This window comes from Dermacentor andersoni, chromosome 8, assembly GCF_023375885.2.
Source record: "Dermacentor andersoni chromosome 8, qqDerAnde1_hic_scaffold, whole genome shotgun sequence".
NCBI lineage: Eukaryota > Metazoa > Arthropoda > Arachnida > Ixodida > Ixodidae > Dermacentor > Dermacentor andersoni.
Window position 1 is genome coordinate 6,642,117 of NC_092821.1, and position 7,128 is coordinate 6,649,244.

Here is a 7,128-nt window from a genome sequence, read left to right on the forward strand (position 1 = left end):
GGTTTGTCTTGGTTTGCCAAAATGCACATCGACAGCAGCGACTATTACGATTGCTCGGCACCAACCTATACAAACACACATTGCGGTAGAGGTGTTGAGAGTGCACATTAGGCACGTTGCCCGTGCCTGTTCCCATCATCTGGCAACACTACCGTCAGAAAGGCCGCAGGCAGCATTTTGTACTACGATTTCGAAGTATTATACCTGCCTCCCATCAGGCTTCACCCCCGCAACTAAGCCATCGATTCCTCCATGGTGTTTGGCTCGACCCGCAGTACACCTCACCGTACCAGGAATCAGGAAAAAATCTGAGCTGTCATCACCTGCTCTCAAACAACTAACTCTGCTCCTTTTGCACGAGAGGTACGCCGAACACGTACATATTTATACTGATGGATCGGCAACTCTCCAGTGTTCCTCTGGAGCCGTGGTCTTCCCAGCGAAAACCACCACCATCAGTTTCAAGACATGTCACCCAACGACACCGATGGCCGCGGAACTTGCAGCCCTTCGCGCTGCACTTCGTCTCATCAGCCAAGAACAACCTCGAAGATGGTCAATATTCAGTGACTCAAAGGCTGCACTGCAATCTCTGCTATCGGCCCTGCGGCGCGGACCACACGAACAACTGGTATTTGAGATTAGAGAACTCATTCATACCTTAACTGATAAAGGACACCACGTGACATTTCAGTGGCTTCCAAGTCACTGCGGAGTCATAGGGAACGAACACGCTGATAACGCTGCTCGGTCGGCTCTTCAAGGGGACGAAGAGGAGCCGATACCGTTATCAAGGACAGATGCCGCTCGAAAGCTTCGATTGATCAGCCGTGACATCACGTTCTCCTTGTGGAACGCTGGAAGTTTTCACGACTGCCGACTCCACAATCTTGACTCCTCTCTACGCCTTTGTATTCCACCTGGACTCTGCCGTCGCGAAGCTACCCTGCTTTGTCGACTATGGCTAAGGGTGCTTTCACCAAGTCTTTCGCTTACCGAATTGGATGGGCCGACGACGCCTCGTGTGAGGACTGTGGTGACGAGGGGACTTTTCAACACCTTTTTTGTGACTGTCCTCGATATAATTTACAGAGACAATCACTCGCAACTGCGATAGCGCGCTTTGACCAAAGACCTCTCACAGAGGAACTTATTTTAAGATACCGCCATCATAAGCCTTCGCAACAGAGGGCGACGAGTGCACTGTTGCGGTTCTTGAGGGCGACAGAATTGGACAGGCGGCTGTAGCCTGAACAGGTGTTGACAGCGCTTCAAGTGTCACTGTGCTGTGCGATGACAGTATTCAGTGACAATGACCGACTGTGATTGTGTGTCTATTCTCCTTCCTTTCCTTATCTCTACTTTTTTACCACTTTACCTCCCCCTCCCCTCTCTCCCCAGCGTAGGGTAGCCAACCGGATCTTTTTCTCTGGTTAACCTCCCTGCCTTTCCCCTTTCCTCTCTCTCTCTTCTTAATTCATGCATTTTTCTTAATTGCACAAAACCTACTGCACTGCAAAAATACGATAGTACATTGTTCAAAAGCACGACTTTTTACTACAAAAATCAATCAATCAATCAAATGTGTCTCATAATGCCCGGTGACAGCTAGATAGCCTTTGTACTGGTGCGCTTAAAAAGCAAGATTTGTGACAAAATGTACAGAAAACACTAATGTGGAAGACAAAACATTGCGAGACAGAGAAAGAAATAGGGAAAAATAAAACGACTAACGGAAAAAGAGAGATAATCAGACATGTTTGTCTGCAGTTACACAAAATACAGGAAATAAACTTTGAAGTAGGTCAATACAGGCAGAACATCTTGAAGGGGCAGCGCGAAAAAACGAAGACAGAAGGCAGGAACACACAGGACAGCGCTGAACTCACAACTAACTTTATTCGAAGGCATACACACACTTATGTACACAACCCATAGCCACGTGCTCTCCCATCCATGGCGTCAGTATCAGTGCGCAGGCAAAAAAAACATGCAAACCCATTTAATCTAATGCTACGCTATGAGGCGGCTTAAATATTCAAATTCACTATCATGCAAATATAACGATGGCATGCTTACACAACGCGACCCTTTTTTTCTGATATGGAAGGCCTCAATAATCTCCCTCGTAGTCTGATATTTATGCGCGGAAAGTATTGTGGTGTTTTTATATATTGGAGTGCACCCATGCTCAGAGCAATGCTGCGCGACATGCGAGTAGGCATTACCCGTTAGTGAGCGCCTATGTTCAGATAATCTAATATTGAGGCACCGACCTGTTTGACCGATGTATACGTGACCACAGGAAAAAGGAAGCTCATAAACTACTCCCATTCTACATTGCACAAACGGGGAAGTATGCTTAACAGTACAGCCTTTCCCAGCATGAGTGGAGGCAGCCTGGGCCAATTTCCTATCGATTTTACCACAAATTTTGATCAACTTGTTAGGGGCAGAAAAAACAACCTTTATATCAAATCTGCCTGCTACATTCCTAAGACTGTGTGATAGTTTATGGACATATGGAATTACAACCAGTTTTTTCTTCTTGTCGGCTGGTTCTAGATTGTTCATTCTTGTGGGTGCTCCTGGTTTTACACGCTTAACGAGCTTCTGTACTGTCATGCGGATAGCATCCTCTCGAAAACCTGCCGCTCTCAAACGCTCCAGTTGTTTTAAGAAACTCTCAGACATCTTGTGAAAACACGATTTCGAAAGTGCGGAAAATAGAACCGAAAAAGCTATGCCGTTTTTTACTACCTTGGAATGTGCGGAGTGAAAATTTAAAATTGGTTTTTTTGTTCTTGGGCAACTGTTAAGCATACTTCCCCGTTTGTGCAATGTAGAATGGGAGTAGTTTATGAGCTTCCTTTTTCCTGTGGTCACGTATACATCGGTCAAACAGGTCGGTGCCTCAATATTAGATTATCTGAACATAGGCGCTCACTAACGGGTAATGCCTACTCGCATGTCGCGCAGCATTGCTCTGAGCATGGGTGCACTCCAATATATAAAAACACCACAATACTTTCCGCGCATAAAAATCAGACTACGAGGGAGATTATTGAGGCCTTCCATATCAGAAAAAAAGGGTCGCGTTGTGTAAGCATGCCATCGTTATATTTGCATGATAGTGAATTTGAATATTTAAGCCGCCTCATAGCGTAGCATCAGATTAAATGGGTTTGCATGTTTTTTTTTTGCCTGCGCACTGATACTGACGCCATGGATGGGAGAGCACGTGGCTATGGGTTGTGTACATAAGTGTGTGTATGCCTTCGAATAAAGTTAGTTGTGAGTTCAGCGCTGTCCTGTGTGTTCCTGCCTTCTGTCTTCGTTTTTTCGCGCTGCCCCTTCAAGATGTTCAACCAGTACCAACTCGCCCAAATGTCGATCCTTCTGCAATACAGGCAGAATAATTACGTTTTTTGGAGTCGAGTCATATATAGCACATTTTTTAATGTGACAAGGCCAGGCAAAGAATGCTGAATGCAGCCTGGTACACTGTTGCAGCGCGAACAATTGCATATAATGAAGTAGCTTTGGCGAATGTATAATACTTTGGAATTCCTTATACGTAACAAAAGATCTGATTAATTAAGTTTTAAGACTGAGAAGCGTGATCCATGGCTGCCAGAATGGCAAAAGTGGTGCTTCAAGATACATATAAATTTGCTCTGGGCACGTTCAATGAGGTCAGAATTAGATTTGCACGCAGCGCTACCATCTACAGAGGCATACTCTAGTATGCCTCGGTACTCTACTATTTCAGAAACAAGATAGGTCAGTGGAAATCATTCAATACGCAACATAGAATTCCAAGAGCGTGTAGGGCACGTTGTGTAATTATCTGTGTGATGAGGAGCTTAGCGTTTTCTCGAATTAGATTCTCCCGTAGCACCACTATCTACAGAGGCATACTCTAATAGTGGAAGGCACACAAAATAATACAATTTCAGAAACAGGACAGGCGACTGGAAATCTTCCAATATACGACATACAATTCAATGAGCGTCAAGGGCTCGTTGTGTAATTATCTTTGCGAAGAGCAGCTTAGCAGTATGTCAAATTGCACACCAGTGTCTTTCCTTTAATTGACCATGGGAAGAGAGCATCCCGAAGGGTGTATGAAAATTGCACATGGTGTGTTTTCCACATATGACCGGATGCAGCAGCAGGTTGCCATTATCCCTCAAGAGAAAAGTGGATAATAGCTGTGTCTTACCAGTACTCACCTACGGGGCAGAAACCTGGAGGCTTACGAAAAGGGTTCTACTCAAATTGAGGACGACGCAACGAGCTATGGAAAGAAGAATGATAGGTGTAACGTTAAGGGATAAGAAAAGAGCAGATTGGGTGAGGGAACAAACGCGAGTAAATGACATCTTAGTTGAAATCAAGAAAAATAAATGGGCATGGGCAGGACATGTATTGAGGAGGGAAGATAACCGATGGTCATTAAGGGTTACGGACTGGATCCCAAGGGAAGGGAAGCGTAGCAGGGGGCGGCAGAAAGTTAGGTGGGCGGATGAGATTAAGAAGTTTGCAGGGACGGCATGGCCGCAATTAGTACATGACCGGGGTAATTGGAGAAGTATGGGAGAGGCCTTTGCCCTGCAGTGGGTGTAACCAGGCTGATGATGATGATGATGATGACCAGATGCCATATTACTTGAAGCATTTCATCAGCATCATCATCATTATTAGCCTGGCTACGCCCACTGCAGGGCAAAGACCTCTCCCATACTTCTCCAACTACCCCGGTCATGTGCTCATTCTGGCCACTCATTCTTAATCTCATTCGCCCACCTAATTTTCTGCTGTCCCCTGCTACGCGTTCTTTCTCTTCGCATCCAGTCGGTAACCCTTACTGACCATCGGTTATCTTCCCTCCCCATTACATGTCATGCCCATGCCCATTTCTTTTTCTTGATTTCAACTAAGATGTCATAACGTCGCGTTTGTTCCCTCACCCAATCTGCTCTTTTTTTATCCCTTAACGTTACACCCATCATTCTTCTTTCCATAGCTCGTTGCGTCGTCCTCAATTTCAGCAGAACCCTTTTCGTAAGCCTCCAGGTTTCCACCGCGTAGGTTAGTACCTGAGGTGCAAGCGTTTAAGAGCAGATTATTGTTTCTGCGTCAGTTTGTGAGTGAAAAACTGTCGTTTTAGCCGTTGATGCAGTGGTAAGCACTGTTGGCAGTATCAATTGGTTTTAAAACTTTGGAACGTACATGCTGTTCATTTGTTCTTTGTTCTTAACTCTAACATAAAGCCATGAATCTAAGACTTATTCAAATACTTTTGACGCACTGCAGAGTACAGATATGTGCCGGCAGTTCGTAACTGCATTTCTAGCACCCAGTTTGCGCATGGGCAATGCCCATGCTACCTTCCTAGTGCTACAAAACCTACGAGACTTTACGCTTGTGAGAACAGGAAACAATTATCCTTCCATTCGTCTTAACCCTTTCAGACAGAACTTCATCCCATTGATTGAAAACTTGCTTTCGCCACATGTCTGGCATCTTCACAATCATAGAAAGTGTACAGCTGCAGGAAAGTTTAAGACTTTTCAATTGTTTAGTGTGTTTTGTCAAGTTTGCAAAATTTTGACTCCAGGAGAAAACTCGCTACAAGAACATCAAATATGAGAACAATCTATTTGGTGCACTGAAATCTTGAAAAGCACTTATCCAGGAACTTCACAATTATGCCTGGTGCCTGAAGTTATAGAAAACAATCAAAGAAATGAACCCGCTCCATAGAACTTACTCACAAGGAGTAAAAACACTTAACTGTCTAACTTGCTACTCAATTTGCTAGAAGCTTGTGCACGTTATTCAATATTGCAGCACAGTCCTAACAATAGGTATTTCAAGATGTATGCAAAACACTTTAAATATCATTACTTTCGTCAACGAGAAAAAAGGGGGTTAACCGAGGGGTCCAATTTTTATTAGTCATATCATAATAAGCCAGGAAACACTGACAACAAGGACAACGTACGGGAAATTACTTTTGCTTAATAAATGAAATGAAGAAAGGATAACTTAATGGAAGTTAAAGTGGATGAAAAATCAACTTACCACATCTGGGAACCGAACTCACAACCGGCGCCGCGATAGCCCAATTGGTAGAGCATTGTACGCGAATTGCGAAGGTTGTGGGTTCGGTTCCCACCTGCGGCAAGTTGTTTTTTCATCCACTTTAATTTTCATATAATTTCTCGTTTCATTTCATTTATAAGGCACAAGTAATTTCCCCTATGTTGCCCTTGGTGTCAGTGTTTGCTGGTTCTTATGATATGACTAATAAAAATGGGGCCCCTCAGTTAACCGCTTTCTTCTCGTTTAATACATAACGAAGGTCTCGAATCCGAGAACATAATGCATTCAGGTAGTATGTGTGGCTTTATTGACCAGTTGCCTTCACCCAAAAAGATCACGTTCTCGTTACGCCTGCGGCAAAAAGGACATTCCACGCCCGCCGTCAAGGTTTGTGAGTGGTGGCGCTGGCTAACACTCCCAGGGTTCAACTAAGACACACAAATAAACAAGAAAGTGGATGTGAAAACGGCGTGGTGGTAGCTCAATTGGTAGAGTATCGCACGCGAAATGCGAAGGTTGCCGGTTCGGTTTCCACTTTCGGCAAGTTGTTTTTTCCACCACTTTATTTCCCTTAAAATATAGTTTCTTCGTTTCATTTATCAAGCACAGGTAAATTCCGCTATGTTGTCCTTGATGTAAGTGTTTGTTGGCTTCTTATGACATTACTTTCATCAGTGATTTTGCTATTGAGGCACAATCTTGCTGTACACAACTTTGTAGACAGCGTCTGAAAGGCCTGAAAGGGCACTGCGGATGGAATACCATCAGCACTGCAAAAAAGGGAAGGTTTGAGGTGCTTCATACACTTGAACATAAGGCCTTCATTGACTGATAGCGTAGACACCGTACCAGTCTGAGAAAAAAGGTTAGTCGAAGCATCTTTTACACAATATAGAAAACATAAATTATATGCACAGCCATCAGCAGTGTTCGAAAACAGATCAGCTTTTTCACCAAGAAGGCATACATTATTTGGACTCTCTTTAGACGATTGAGAGCGCATGAAGTTCTAGACAT